Here is a 13,118-nt window from a genome sequence, read left to right as displayed (position 1 = left end):
AACTGTGGTGTTGGAAAAGACTCTTGAGAGTTCCTTGGACTGCAAGGAGATCAAACCAGTCCATTCTAAAGGAGATCAGTCCTAGGTGTTCATTGGAAGGACTGATGCTAAAGCTGAAACTCTAATACTTTGGCCACCTCATGCGACGAGTTGACTCACTGGAAAAGACTCTGATGCTAGGAGGGATTGGGGGCAGGAGGAAAAGGGGACGACAGAGGATGAGATGGCTGGATGGCACCACCGACACAATGGACATGGGTTTGGGTGGGCTCTGGGAGTTGGTGATGGACAGGGAGGCCTGGCGTGCTGCAGTCTATGGAGTCGCAAAGAGTCGGACACGACTGAGTGACTAAACTGAATCCATGAGCCTTTGTTTATCTTTTCTTGCCTTATTGTGTTGCCTGAAACCACGATTATAATATTGAAGGTAACAATAAGAATGGACCTTGAGCTTTAGGTCTTCCCTTTGTGCTTCATCTCAGGATGTCTTTCCTCCGTCAATTTACTGTTGACATTGGTTTTTCATTGCTTGCTAGCTTGGTGATGAGGGGTGGAGGTGCTCATGTTTCTTATTCTCAGTGATCCTGTCCCTCCCAGCACAGTAAGAAATCTGTAATGATCTGGACCCACTCCTGTTTCAGTCTTTTCTCCATGGATACAGGAGTCTTTCTATTTCCTTCCCCCCAGCTGTACTAGATCTTCCTCTGTGCCCTGAACCCTGCCTTTTTTTCCCTAAGCAGCTTATGTTTGGTAGCAGAGAAAGGGGTGGCATACCTGGGGCAGGGCTTTGCTCCTTTCCTAAAGTGGTTACTAGACATCTACCAGAGGCCTTCCTTTTAAAACTGGTTTTCAGGACTTCCTTGTAAATCAGGGGTGCAGAAAGCTAAGATCCCATATGCCTCTTAGCCAAAAAAACCAAAACATAAAACGGAAGCAATGTTGTAACAAATTCAGTAAAGACATTAAAAAAATGGTCCACACAAAAAAACTAAAAGTTTTCTACTCTACCCTTCTTCCATGGCCTCCGTTGGCCAGAATTAAGAAGCCCTCTGATCCAGTGACAACCTAAGAAATTTCGTGGTGCCCAAGTGACCCCTCCCCTCTGGGAGTCAAGCTTTGTCCTGGACTATGTCCCTCAGCCCAACTCCTGTCCAGGAGCCTTCTCTAACTCTTATGCAGGCAGGCCCCAGGGCCCCCTCCACAGCTCTGCATCCCACCGGGCCTGCTCTCACAGCAGCACCAGCTCACTCTAGGGCCTGCACAACAAGGAACGTAAACATCCCTATTTTATCCATGAGGAAACAGGCTCAGGGGAACTTAGTGATAGCCCCACAGTCATGCAGTCAGGCAGCGCCAAAGCCAGGATTCAGGCTAGCCCTCTCCCCACAGTGCTCATCAGCCCCCATTATTCAATCAGACATCTATGAGGTGGAAGGGAGGCAGGATTTTTTAGGACTGAGGAAATGAAGAAGTTCTTTGAGCATGGTGACAGCATGCAGTGGAACAGGACTGGGATTGAAGATTCAGGAGAGAGGGATCCAAGGGGAGGGAGGTAGATATGGAATAGGAGCTGTTAAATTGGATCAGCAGGGGAGAAAGGGAAGATCTTGGGGCTTCCCTGGTGGCTCAGACTGTAAGGAATCTGCCTGCAAAGGAGACCCGGGTTCAACCCCTGAGTCTGGAAGATCCCCTGGAGAAGGGAATGGCAACCCACTCCAGTATTATTGCCTGAAGAATTTAATGGACAGACGAGCCTGGTGGCCTGCAGTTCAAGGGGTCGCAAAGAGTCAGACACGACTGAGTGACTTTCACTCAGAAAGGAAGAGCTTAGGGCCTTGGAACTACAACTCCAAAGCAGAAGCCTCTATCCTGACCTCCAGTTTCCTCCAGTGCTAGGAGGGGGCCAAGATTGGAAACTGTAGGGCTCAATTCAGTGGCCCTACATAAAGTGACAAACTTTATTTTCTTGGGCTCCAAAATCACTGCAGATAGTGACTGCAGGCACAAAATTAAACGTTTGCTTCTTGGAAGAAAAGCTATGACAAACCTAGACACTGTATTAAAAAGCAGAGATATTTCTTTGCCGACAAAGGTCTGTATAGTCAAAGCTATGGTTTTTCTAGTAGTCATGCATGAATATGAAAGTTGGACCATAAAGAAGGCTGAAAGCTGAAGAACTGATGCTTTTGAACTGTGGTATTGGAGAAGACTCTTGAGAGTCCCTTGGACAGCAAGGAGATCCAACCAGTCCATCCTTAAGGAAATCAGTTCTGAAGGACTGATGCTGAAGCTGAAACTCCAATCCTTTGGCCTCCTGATGCAAAGAGCTGAATCACTGGAAAAAACCCTGATGCTCGGAAAGATTGAAGGCGGGAGGAGATGGGGACGACAGAGGAAGAGATGGTTGAATGGCATCACTGACTCAATGGACATGAGTTTAAGCAAGCTCTGGGAGATGGTGAAGGACTGGGAAGCCTGGCGTGCTGCAGCCCATAGGTTCACAGAGTCTGACATGACTGAGTAACTGAACAACAGCAAATTCAGTGGTCTCCACAGGCAACTTTCCCTAGCAGCCCTCCCAGCCAGGGAACAGGAATGGAGATGATATGGACAGCCAGTGGGGTGGGGCAGAGGGATAAAGTGCTGCCAGAGAGAAGCAGGTCAGACTGTGGTTGCCCAGAGGGATAATGCCCTGCTGCAGGCAGTCTGGGAAGACTGCCTGGAGAAAGTGGATCCAGTAGAAGTCAGTCAATACATATTTTTCTTAACTGTTTTAAATGTCCCAGGAAACATCTGTGGAAGAATTCTGTGAATCCCTAGCTAGAGTTGATGGTGGAGACACTGCTTCTGCTGTCACTTTGCATGCCTGAGCTAAGAGCAACTGTGTCCTCCTGGTGGCAGGGAGACGTCTGCTCCTGGGCCTGGGGGAAGGCACAGGAGGCTATCTGTGTCAGGTGGTAGGAGGAAGAGAGAAGGTGAGGGCATGGAGACCAGGGGAGAGAAATGGACTCAGAATGAGGGCCTTAAACGTCATTGTAAAGCCAGGGACTCGGTGACGCCTGCCTGAGCACGGGCGGGGATGTCAGGTGTGCTGCTGGAGCCCTTCGTGCACATGCCACCTTTGCCTGTCGTTAGGTGCTCGACAAATACCTGTTAAGTATGTGGGAATATGTAATCCTCTAATACCTGTTTATCTACTGAGAAAGCTAGGATCAACAGGCATTCAGACTCAGCCCTTGTGGGAAGCAGAATTCCAAGAATGACCCCCAATGACTCTGACCTTGTAGGATTCCTCTTCCCTTTGAGTGTTGGTGTTATCTGTGAATACGATGAAGTATCATTCCCATGAGTATGTTACACTATATGACAAAAGGGAGATCACTGGGTGGGCCTAATCCTACCATTCAAGCCTTTTCAAAGCAGAGTTTTCTCCAGCTGGTGGCAGAAGGAGAAATCAGACAGATTTGAAGCAGCAGAATAATTCAATGGACTGTCACTGGCTTTGAAGATGGAAGGTCACATATAAGAACCACTGAGTGGTCCTAGGTGCTGAGATCCTAGGTCCTCCTAGGAGCAAAAAGCTACCCCAGATGACAGACAGCAAGGCAATGGGATCTTAGTCCTATAATCACAAGGAACTGAAAACTGCCAACAACCTAAATAAGCCTGGAAGTGGATTCTTCTCTGCGACCGCCAGATAAGGGCCCAGTCATACCTTCATTTCATGCCAAAGAATCGATGCTCTTGAACTGTGGTGTTGGAGAAGACTCGTGAGAGTCCCTTGGACCGCAAGGAGATCAAACCAGCCAATCCTAAAGGAAATCAGTCCTGAATATTCATTGGAAGGACTGATGCTGACGCTGAAACTCCAGTACTTTGGCCACCTGATGCGAAGAAGTGACTCATTAGAAAAGACTCTGATGCTGGGAAAGACTGAAGGCAGGAGGAGAAGGGGACGACAGAGGGCGAGATGGCTGGATGGCATCACCGACTCAATGGATGTGAGTTTGAGCGAGCTCTGGGAGTTGGTGATGGACAGGGAAGCCTGGCATGCTGCAGTCCATGGGGTTGCAAAAAGTCAGACAGGACTGAGTGACTGAACTGAACTGAATACCTTCATTTGGCCTTACAAGAACCTAAGCAGAGAACTCAACCATCCCCACCTGGATTCTTGACCTACAGAACTGTGAGCTAATCAATACATGTGGATTCAACTGCGAAGTCTGTGATCATTTACTACACAGCCACGGAAAACTAATTCAGCCCTGGTCCACAACACACAGAGCCCACAAGGACCAGCCCCAAAGTGCCACATCACCCATGGAGCACACGAGGTTTACACTCCATGCAAGCCACAACCACCAAGTCCGTTGTGGGTCCATTCCACCCACAGGTGCCTCAAAGCGCCCTCAACACTCCCTGTGGAAAGTGTTCTGAGAAGCCAGTTGGAGACGGAGGGCATTTCCTGCTGCCAGATCCTCTCCCAGCTGGGTCAAAGGTGGCCACCTTCAACCAAACACTCAAGTTCCCCCCTTCAGAGCACCCCTGGGAAGTGGCTGCCTCACCCCAAACTACAATTTCCTAGCTCTCCTTGCATCTAGTATGGCCCTATGATTGGTTCTTGCCAGAGGAACATGAGCAGAAGTGGTGTGCCACTTCCTGGCCAAAGCTGTTAAGAAGAGGTGTCCTCTCTTTCCCCATCCATCCATCCACTGAATACTGGGAACAATAAGGCACTTAGAAGCTCCTGGAACCACAAGCTAGAAGGAGCCTCGGTCACCATGGAGAAGAACTGCTAGCCAACCAGAACACCTACATTTTACCATTATGAGAATAGTCTTTGTTATTGGGTTAATTCACTTAAGGCTTCCCTCGTAGCTCAGCTGGTAAAGAATCCACCTGCAATGTAGGAGACCCTGGTTGGATTCTTGGTTCGGGAAGATCCACAGAAGAAGGGATAGGCTACCCACTCCCGTATTCTTGGGCTTGCCTTGTGGCTCAGCTGGTAAAGAATCCAACCGCGATGCAGGAGACCTGGGTTTGATCCCTGGGTTGGGAAGATCCCATGGAGAAGGGAAAAGCTACCCACTCCAGTATTCTGGCCTGGAGAATTCCATGGATTGTATAGCCCATGGGGTCGCAAAGGGTCAGACATGACTGAGTGACTTTCTCTTTCACTTAATTCACTTAAATGGGTGGTGGGGTGTTGGGGGGTGTTCTGTGTTATGTTAGTGTTGTTACCCTGATATACCAGCCCTTGTTCTCCTGGCCCCTCCCCTCAGGTCAACCATAGACAGACATTGGGGGGAACCTCAGGTCTGATGGGTCCCCTGGAAAAGATAAGCTTCCCTCCTCCCCTGCCTGGGGAAAGCCAAGGAGGTCCGCGGAGCTGTCCACATCTGCCCAGTGGCATCCTCTGCACGCTCAGTTCTGGGCTGGGGCTGGGCTTGGGACCGTCTCTGACCCTTCCTTTCCTCGCACCCCCTCACCCAGTCATCTCCATGTGCAGCTGGGCAGCTCTCAGAGTCTCTCACTCGAAGTCAGCAACAGCCTCACACTTCCCCCTCTCTACAGCCTTCAGTGGCTCCCCATCGCCTTCCAAATAAAGCCCACGCTCCCACTCAGTCCAGGCTCCCCTTCCGTCAGAGCCCCTGGGGGCCTCAGTGGTGCCCTATGCCTCACCATTTCCCACAGACCTCCCCACACAGGTGAAAGGTGTAAATAAAACACCTATCGCAAAGGCGCATTATTATCATTGATGATGATCGTGATCAGATGAAACAACCTTCTCTTCCTCCTCCTCTAAGTCCTAGCTGTCCTTCTAGACAACCCATTTCCCACCTCCTCTGGGCGCCTGTGAGGGTTAACTTTATGTGTCCATGTGATATGGCTAAAGGATGCCCAGATTGCTCATGATACATTATTTCAGGGTGTTTCCATAAGAGGTTAGCTTTGGAATTGGAGACTGAGTGGAGAATATGCCTCACCAATTCAGTGAGCATCATCTAAACCATTAAGGGGCAAAATAGGAAAACAAACAAACAAACAGATGCAGAGGAAGGTGACTTTTCTATTTAAGCTGGGACATCCATCTCCTCCTGCCCTTGGACACAGGCACTCCTGGTTCTCAGGCTTCGGGGTTTGGACTGGAACGTCACTACTGGGTTTCCTGGGCCTTTGACTCACAGGTGGCAGATTGTGGGACCTCTTAGCCTCCACGATTGTATCAGCCAAGAAGGAAATGGCAACCCACTCCAGTCCTCTTGCCTGGAAAATCCCATGGACAGAGAGCCTGGTAGGCTACAGTCCATGGGGTCACAAACAGTTGGACACGACTGAGAGACTTCACTTAATCCCCTGTAATAAATCATCCTATGTATCTATCTGTATATTCTATTAGTTCTACTTCTCTGGAGAACCCTGACTAACATAGACCCTCCCAGATGCTCCCAGCAGGCATGAGCCCCCTACCCCTTTCCTCTGCTCACCTTCTAGGACTTGGGTCACACAATTCATCAACACTGCTCATTGCCAGGTGTCACGGCTTGGTTTCTTGGAAAAGACTCTAAGATGGAGTTTGAGGTGTTTATTAAGGAGGGTCCTGGGATCAACACCTGTGGAAGGGAGAGGAAGAAGCAAGAGTGGGTAGAGGGAGAAGTTGAGCTGTGGTGCAGGCCCAAGGCCAAGGGCGCTCTGGAGCACATGTGCCCTTGAGGGGTGTCCTGGGTAGGGTGAGGTGGCCAGGCCTTTATATTCCTGCCTCAGTAAGTCAGGCAATGCGGGAAGGAGTATAACCTTAGTGAAGCATCTCCTGGCAGCTGGAGCTGAAGACCTGACAGAGTTCCCAACAGCTGGGGCAACAAGTCCTTCAGGAGGAGGATCTGGGTGCTGTGCTGCCGCCCCCCACAGTCTGACACATGGCTCTCACCTCCCCCACCCGCTCCAGGCACAGTCCCTGGAGAGAAGGAAACCTAGAGACTGAGTCAACCCTGTATCCTTTGCTTCCCTTCTCCCACCCTCAACAACCTCCAAGCACCACCTTCAGCACAGACCCCAGGGCCGCTGAGTTCCGAGGGTGTCTCTAAACTGGATGCAGGTGTTTTAGCTGGAAGCCGGGGGCCTGGGTTCCCTGCAGGACCTCCTGATGCTGGCCCTCAGGGAGCAGATACTGCTTCCAGGACAGGTTTTATGGAGCTGTGGGTATGTGTGTTTGCTGTCACACTGAAGGGGTGTGGGGTACTATTCGTGGGGCAGGGGGATGGCCCTGCAACAGCAAATTGTCCCAGGTCCCCAGTCGGTGGAAAACCTGTCTCTAAATCTCCAAGTTGAGAACCTAACTCTGTTTTACATATAAACACACAGTGTTTTGTTGTACAGCTTTAAAAGCACACACGGAGTTTTCTAGGGATACACAACTACTACATAAATCAAGGGAACATGCATACTTTGTTTAGTTTGGAATTCTATCAAGAATTGTCCCTCTTTCAGGAAATCATGTCAGGAATTTGACTCACCAGAACAACACCCCTCTATCCTGTATTTTACCTGTCACGTTCTTAATGCTACTTTTATAGCTAAAGCCAAGGGTAATTAAACATGCCAAGGTCTTCCTAGTGCAGTGATGCTTAAACATTACAGATTGAAATACATTTTATTTTATTCTCAATAGCTTTTAATTCGGAGAAGGCAATGGCAAGCCACTCCAGTACGATTGCCTAGAAAATCCCATGGATGGAGGAGCCTGGTAGGCTGCAGTCCGTGGGGTCGCTAAGGGTCGGACACGACTGAGCGACTTCACTTTCACTTTTCACTTTCACACACTGGAGAAGGAAATGGCAACCCACTCCAGTGTTCTTGCCTGGAGAATCCCAGGGACGGGGGAGCCTGGTGGGCTTCCGTCTATGGGGTCGCACAGAGTCGAACACGACTGAAGTGACTTAGCAGCAGCTTTTAATTTCTCCCTTATTTTACAATTAGAGCAGTATATATATATATTTTTTTAATTATGTGTCTGGATTGGCTGTAATACCTGTGAATTTCTTTTCAGGATGATAAAAGGGGCATCTACAGTATTCTATATCAGAAGGAGGGTGATGGGTCTGACAAGAACCTCAAACCTGGGTGGGTGCCCTCCTCTTGGGCCTGACCTATCTCCCAAACTCACCCCATCACCTACCACCACCACCAGCATGGAGAGGTCAGCATTGGGCCCCATGGAGGGGAGGTCGCCCTCTGCGGACTGTCAGCCTTTCTTTCCGGAAAGCTGGGCCGAAAGAAGCCCTGGATTTGATGATTCAGTCTGGGACAGAGGATTCTTATCTCACCATGTCTGTTTCCAAAACACCCTCCAGATTCACCACCTTTGATCCTGAGCCCTCTTACCATACTAGGGACCTGGGTGGAGGTTCAGGAGGGGATGGGGGTAGGGTGAGGTGGAGCCGGCCCCATCCCCCTTCATGGGAACTTAATGGACTTTGGAGCCCAGAGGTAGGCCTCTCCCAGCCTGGCCTCCTTGATGGGGGACAATTTCCAGGTTTCATTTTCACTCCTCAAGGCCATTTCAAGGCCATTATCTCTTGCAAGTCCTCGCTGGATACTTTGGCCAGTGATGCTGGGCCCAGGCTAGGCAGGCGTGTCCCGAGGCAGAGGCAGAGAGGTCAGCCCCCCACCTAACTGAGCTTACAGCATCAGTGTGAGTCTAGGGGCTCGTGAGTATATCTGAACCACCTAGAAGGTGCCCCAGTGGAGCGGGGCCACCAGGAAAATACAGAGTGCCCAGTTAATTTCTATTTCAGAAAAACAGCAAATAATAGTTTTAAAATAAACATGTCCTATGCAATCCTTGGAACTTACTTACACTAAAAAGGTATAAGTTGCTTGTATGAAACTGAAATATACCTGGGTGTTCTGAGTTTTTATTTGCTGATTCTGGTAACCCTCCTTAGAACACAAGTCCATGTTTCTGTGTGTGACAAAACATTTTTAGCACACCTGAGTATGGGAACACTGAGTGTGTGTCCAGGGGCCGTGCTGGACCCTAAAGTCACCAGGAGAAGGCACACTTGGAGAATGATGCTACAGTGAAGGCCAGGCCTTAGGTGTGTGCCTGTCTGTGAAAGGGGATGGGTCAGTGGCTCCAACCCCGAATCCTGGGCCTGTAACCCAGAGATTTTCAGCCCAAGTCAGGCTCCAGAGTCCTCCAGGGTTCAGGTTCCCAGAGTTGCCCCTCTGCGCACACACCCCAACCCCCAGAGGCTGGCCCCTTCGGCTGGGGCTGGACCCCGGCTCCTGTTTCTCACACTTCCTTCACGACTGAAGGGTGCTGCCAGTTTTGTCATCAGAGCCAGTTAAGGCCTGGATCTGGGCCTGGAGGAGCGGGAAACAGGCAGGGGACTTCCTCAAAGATGAGCAGGGAGCTCAAACCCCCAGTGGTTATACCGGCTGGGGCCCGGCTTACCTGCTGAGGTCGATAGTCCAGCCTCTGGGACAAAATCATGCTCCGCCCTCCTGGGGATCTCCTGCCTCCCTGTGGAGAGGAAGATGCTAGTATGAATGACTCTGTTCTGATGAAGAAACTGAGGTCACAAGACAGGGCCAGGATAGGAATCCAGCATACCTGAGTCCAAGCTGATGGAAGGACCCGGTTCTGGCCCGATGCCCACCAGTTCCAGCCTGGGTCTCCTCATCCCCTTTCCCCCTGCCCCCCAGGCTGACCAGGTCTGATGTCAAGCAACCTGCTGTGCTCCTTCTCAGCCCTTGAGTTCCAAATCCCTGACCACCCCTTCTTGTCCCCCTCCCCTCTATGCTGGGTAATGTTCTGCATACTGGCCGTCCCTGCTCTGACCTGACAGTACCATGTCAGGATCACTGTCCACAACTCCTACTTCAGCTGAGGGCTTTAAGGGTCCAGACCCAGCACCCTTCACTGCTGGGTCCCTTGGCACAGTGTTCTGAGAGTGTTTGAGGAATGAATGGCGGGAACCAGTCTCATCAAATGGCCACCAGAACGGACTTCTCCAACAGTCCTCAGGTGCCTGAATATCATGAAGCACAGGAGCTGCGCATACTACCTTCCAAGAACTTAGGACTATCAGCTGTAGGATGCAAATGCCTTCTGGTTAGAAACAAGCGGAAACAATCACTCATGAATCAGTAAGCGCCTACATGGGCACACAGAACAAGGCATTGTGCTGTGCAAACAACTGTGTAGACAACCTCGAACTCCCATTTATCCAATGACCTCACTGTTAGTCATTCGAAAGTCCTCCGTGTTCAATAGAATGGATATTTGCATATCTTAGGATCACAGCGGAGAAGGCAATGGCAAGCCACTCCAGTACTATTGCCTAGAAAATCCCATGGATGGAGGAGCCTGGTAGGCTGTAGTCCATGGGGTCGCTAAGGGTCGGACATGACTGAGCAACTTTACTTTCACTTTCACACATTGGAGAAGGAAATGGCAACCCACTCCAGTGTTCTTGCCTGGAGAATCCCAGGGACGGGGGAGCCTGGTGGGCTTACGTCTATGGGGTCACACAGAGTCGGACACGACTGAAGTGACTCAGCAGCAGCAGCAGCAGGATCACATAGAATTCAGAGGCCTTAGGGTTAAGTGAAAAATTCTATTTATATAGGAAGTACCCTACATACATACAAACTTTCAAATTGTGAACTTTCAAAGATGTGACCTACCCAGACATCACTGGATCTTTTTTCCTAGACGGTAGGTAGAAGAGAATCCAGCAAGAAATAAGAGCCTGTGCCTTCAACATCAGGTATGAGTGAGATCGCAGCCTGCCCTCCGTCTCCTGTTGCTGACGACCCTTCAGCTCTGCCACCCCCCACCCCCCTCCCTCCTCCAGTAAGTAACTCTTCTTGCCTGCTCACTCGATGCCAGCCCCTGTGTGCCAGCCCTTGTACTGTGCTCCTGTACATTTCAAATTACTATACTGTCAGATGAAAAATATTTTCTTTACTTCTTGTCTTTGCTTTTTATGTATTATTTGTGTGAAAAGGCCCATCCCAGGTGGTGCTAATGGTAAAGAATCCACCTGCCAATGCACGGGATGCAAGAGACATAGGTTTGATTCCTGGATAGGGAAAATCCCCCGGAGAAGAAAATGACAACCTACTCCAGTATTCTTGCCTGAAAAATCCCATGGACAGAGGAGCCTGGCGGGCTTCAGTCCATGAAGTTGCAAAGAGTTGGACATGACTGAGCACACATATTATAAACCTGTAACAGTGCAGTACTGTACAGCTGATTGTGCTAGTTGGGTCCCTAGGCTAACTTTGTCAGACTAACAAACAAATTAGACTTATGAATGTGCTCTTGGAATGGAACTTGTTCATATGCAGGGGACTTACTGTATAATATTATTAGTTTCCTACTGCTGCTCTAACAAATTATCACAAACTTCCGTTCCGTTCCGTCGCTCAGTCGTGTCCGACTCTATGCGACCCCATAGACTGTAGCCTACCAGGCTTCTCTGTCCATGAGATTCTCCAGGCAAGAATACTGGAGTGGGTTACCGTTTCCTTCTCCAGGGGATCTTCCCGACCCAGGGATCGAACCCGGGTCTCCCGCATTGGAGGCAGACGCTTTAACCTCTGAGCCACCAGGGAAGCCCATCACAAAAAGTGGCTTAAAATTACACTGATTTATTATCTTGCAGTCCTGGGTAACAGAATTCCCCAGTGGGTCTCAGAGGACTAAAATCAAGGGGTTGCAGAGCTGCATTTCTGATGAAAGCTCTAGGGGAGAAACTGCTTCCATACCTCCTCCAGCTTCTAGACACCACTCTCATTTCTTGGCTCATGGCTCCCTGCCAGCCAGCAATCACATCACTCCAACCTCTGCCTCTGTTATCCCCCACTCTATCTCTGACTTTCCTGCCTCCCTCTTTCTCTTATAAGGATCTGTGATTACACTGGACCCACCTGGATAATGCAGACTAATCTGCCATCTCAAGATCCTTGACTTAATCATGTTTGCAAAGTCCCTTTTGTCACATAAGTTACATATTCACAGATTCTGGAGACTGGGATATGGACATCTTTGGCAGGGGGTGGTATTATTGTGCCCACCACACCCAGTTTAAGAGTGAAAATGCAATCAGGCTATCAGTCTGAGAGGGGTGCCACACCAGAAGAACTAGGAGATATGTGAGAAATTTGGCACCAAGGATACGGGCTACTCGGCCATGACACTGATATTTTTGTGGTGAGAAGTAATCTGGGGGCTTCCCTGGAGGTCCTGTGGCCAAAACTCCAAGCTCCCAATGCAGGAGGCCAGGTTCACTTCCTGGTCAGGGAAGTAGATCCCACATCCTGCAACTAAGATTTCACATGCTAAAACTGAAGATCCCACAAGCCGCAACTAAAAATCCTGTATGTTGCAATAAAGATCTGACATAGTCAAATAAACAATTTAAAAAAAAAAAAGAAGTAATTTTTACATGTTTGGTATTTATAATTCTTGTAATCTATTAGATAATTTGATCTTCTATAATGACAGCCTTTTAACAAATAATTGAAAATGTAAAATTGAGAGGGTTTTAGGTTGAACTCTTATCAAGTTTATATACAAAACTAGAACCCATACAGTTCAGTTCAGTTCAGTCACTCAGTCGTGTCCGACTCTTTGCGACCCCGTGAATCACAGCACGCCAGGCCTCCCTGTCCATCACCAACTCCCGGAGTACATTCACACTCATGTCCATCGAGTCGGTGATGCCATCCAGCCATCTCATTCTCTGTCGTCCCCGTTTCCTCCCACCCCCAATCGCTTCTAGCATCAGACTCTTTTCCAGTGAGTCAACTCGTCGCATGAGGTGGCCAAAGTATTGGAGCTTCAGCTTCAGCATCAGTCCTTCCAATGAACACCCAGGATTGATCTCCTCCAGAATGGACTGGTTGGATCTCCTTGCAGTCCAAGGGACTCTCAAGAGTCTTCTCCAACACCACAGTTCAAAAGCATCAATTCTTCGGCGATCAGCTTTCTTCACAGTCCAACTCTCACATCCATACATGACCACGGGAAAAACCATAGCCTTGACTAGACGGACCTTGGTTGGCAAGTAGTGTCTCTGCTTTTTGATATGCTACCTAGGCTGGTC

General features: G+C 49.4%; 1 long non-coding RNA gene across 4 annotated transcripts in view; it reads right to left on the bottom strand.

The window, feature by feature from the left end:
* LOC148776609 (uncharacterized) overlaps nucleotides 1-13,118 on the bottom strand; it is a 46,860-nt gene that overhangs the window by 22,706 nt on the left and 11,036 nt on the right. For 3 of the 4 annotated variants that reach the window (XR_016038367.1, XR_016038365.1, XR_016038366.1), the window contains exons 2-4: nucleotides 9,458-9,526; nucleotides 6,489-6,614; nucleotides 3,716-3,884 (exon numbers count right to left, since the gene is read on the bottom strand). This is a non-coding gene — a long non-coding RNA (uncharacterized LOC148776609). The remainder of the gene's footprint in view (nucleotides 1-3,715; nucleotides 3,885-6,488; nucleotides 6,615-9,457; nucleotides 9,527-13,118) is intronic. The other variant, XR_016038368.1, reaches the window with a different exon arrangement.

This window comes from Moschus berezovskii, chromosome 9, assembly GCF_049115385.1.
Source record: "Moschus berezovskii isolate FMDL1 chromosome 9, NW_MosBer_1.0, whole genome shotgun sequence".
NCBI lineage: Eukaryota > Metazoa > Chordata > Mammalia > Artiodactyla > Moschidae > Moschus > Moschus berezovskii.
This window is presented reverse-complemented; position numbering and strand designations above follow the sequence as displayed.